General features: G+C 44.0%; 1 pseudogene; it reads left to right on the top strand.

The window, feature by feature from the left end:
* Positions 1 to 1,855: 1,855 nt before the first annotated feature.
* On the top strand, positions 1,856 to 2,497 carry LOC126299117 (tubulin alpha-8 chain-like; annotated as a pseudogene).
* The last annotated feature ends 422 nt before the right edge of the window (positions 2,498 to 2,919 follow it).

A 2,919-nucleotide genomic window follows, 5' to 3' on the forward strand; every position in this document is an offset into this window, starting at 1 on the left:
GTGACGACAAGGACAGTTCGCTTTATAATACACTGATGATCCAAAAAACTGGTACACCTGCCTAATATAGTGTAGAGCCCCAGCGAACACACAGAAGTGCCGCAAGACGACGTGGCATGGACTCGACTAATATCTGTAATAGTGCTGGAGGGAACTGACACCATGAGTCCTACAGGGCTGCCCATAAATCAATGAGAGTACGAGGGGGTGGAAATCTCTTCTGAACGCACGTTGCAAGGCATCCGAGATATGCTCAATAATGTTCATGTCTGGTGACCAGCGAATATGTTTAACCCCAGAAGAATGTTTCTGGAGCCACCCTGTAGCAATGCTGGACGTGTGAGATGTCGCATTGTCCTGCTGTAATTGCCCAAGTCCGTCGAAATGACAATGGACATGAATGGATGCACGTGATCAGACAGGATGCTTACGTACGTGTCGCCTATCAGAGTCGTATCTAGACATATCAGGGGTCCCATATCACTCCAACTGCACATGACCCACGCCATTTCAGAGCCTCCACCAGCTTGAACAGTCCCCTGCTGACATCAGGGTCCATGGATTCATGAGGTTGTCTCCATACCCGTACACGTCCATTCACTCGATACATTTTGAAACGAGACTCCTACGACCAGGCAACATGTTTCCAGTCATAAATAATCCAATGTCTGTGTTGATGGACATAGGCAGTGTCGTGCAGTCATCAAGGCTACTCGAGCGGGCCTTCGACTCCGAAATCCCATATCGATGATGTATCGTTGAATGTTTTGCACGCTGACACTTGTTGATGGCCCAGCATTGAAATCTGCAGCAATTTGCGGAAGAATTGCACTTCTGTCACGTTGAACGATTCTCTTCAGTTATCGTTGGTCCCGTTCTTGCAGGATCTTTATCTGGCCGCAGCAATGTTGAAGATTTTATGCTTTACCGGATTCCTGATTTTTACGGTACACTCGTGGGATGGTCGTACGGGAAAATCCCCACTTCATGGCTACTTCGGAGACGCTGTGTCCCGTCGCTTGTGCTCCGATTGCAGTACCACGTTCAAACTCATCTAAATTTTGATAACCTGCCACTGCAGTAACCGATCTAAAAACTGCGCCAGACACTTGTTGTGTTACATAGGCGTTGCCGACCGCAGTGCCATATTCTGCCTGTTTATATATCTCTGTATTTGAATATGCATGTCTATACCAGTTTCTTTGGCGCTTTAGTGTAATATCCTCTATCAAACCTATCCGGTGTGGATCCAGAACTGACAACCAATATTCAAATATTGGTCGAACGAGTGCTTTGTAAGCTACCTCCTTTCTTGATGGACTATATTTCCTGAGGGTTCTTCCAATCAATCTGCCTGGCATCTGCCTTACTCACGATGAATTTTATGTGGTCATCCTACTTAATAGAGCTCTGTGCCCATAATCCTAGATATTTTATGCAAGTAACTGTTACCAGTGATTATTGGAAAGCGCATTGGCTTGAGGATGTCATCCAACTCGATGGACAGGTGCTATCAGGCAACATCTTTGTAGGCGGCGATAACGGCTCAAACAAGTTTTTCAGCGAGAGTGGTTCTAGGGAGCATGTACTACCTGTAGTATTTGCGGACTTGGAACCGATAGTTATTGGTAAGTACGGAAATACACGTAATGTTTAACCTGCGGTGAATGCAGTGAAAAATATTTCAGTGGTAAACTTAATTTTCTATCAGCATCTGTATGTTTGTCCGTTGTGGATGAGATGCGTACAGGCAACTGTTGCACCCAGAGAAGTTGATTACAAGCATGATAATGGTTCAGGCATTACTTCAGTGTGAATGGAACGGCTGTTTGTGGATTGTGGCAAAAACAGATAAATGGAATTTCCTATTTACCCAACTCCTCAGGTGACAATATTTGGTTAAACACTGAATCTTCCCTTTGAGATTTGAAGGAACTCTTTGTGTGCAGGTTGCTACGACTAAAGCAAAACTTGTTTTCAGATATCAACAGCAGTTGTGGAGCAATAGAACCCCACCCTAACAACTCACACCACGCTGGTGCAATTCGAATGTATTTTCATACGTGACAATGAGTCTGTGTATGACATTTGCCACCGTAACTTGGACTAACAACAATCTAGACAGGACGACTGGAGAGACTATATCCTCATTCACTGCATATTTTCGCTTTTTTGGAGCTCTTATTGTGAACTCACAGAACTCCTGACCAACTTGATTCCCCATCCTCGTATTCATTTCCCACTTGTTACGTATGTCCCTGTCATCCCGGCAGAAAAAGCTTACCTTGAGCAACTGTCTGTGACAGAAATAACAAACGCCTGTTTAGAAATTGCCAACCAGTTGGTGAAAGGTTGTCCGGGGCATGGGAAGTACATGGCATGTTATGTGTTGTACAGAGATGATGTGCCGAAGGATGTGAATCCTACTTTGTGAATTATTATGACAAGGCGAACCATTGAATTTGTCGATTCGTGTCCAACTTGTTTCAAGGTCTAAGTGATTGTTATGTTAACAGTAAAAATTTAACTATTGATCTACTTTATGGAACAGAATGCAAATATTGAGAATGCTTAGTAAAACTTGCCTTCTTATTATACGAGAGGCGCTCGGTAAGTAACGCAACCCATTCTTCCTCGCCCAATTTTGGTCAAAAAAAAGGAAGAATTTGTTGTGGTACATCGTGGAATATTCCCGCGTCAGCCTCTATAGTATCAAGAAGTTCTTATGGGTAGCGGCTTTACACGTAATCTTCAAAGTGGCATCTGTGACGGAGCAGCTTTCCAAGTAGAGAACTATCATTGAGTTCATTTTGGCGCAAAACAAGTGCATTGCAGCTATTTATAGGTGCTTGCAGCATTTCTACGGAGACCTGGCAGTGAGCAAAAGCACGGTGAGTCGTTGAAGTAGGTGTCTGTCAT

Source organism: Schistocerca gregaria, chromosome X (genome assembly GCF_023897955.1).
Source record: "Schistocerca gregaria isolate iqSchGreg1 chromosome X, iqSchGreg1.2, whole genome shotgun sequence".
NCBI lineage: Eukaryota > Metazoa > Arthropoda > Insecta > Orthoptera > Acrididae > Schistocerca > Schistocerca gregaria.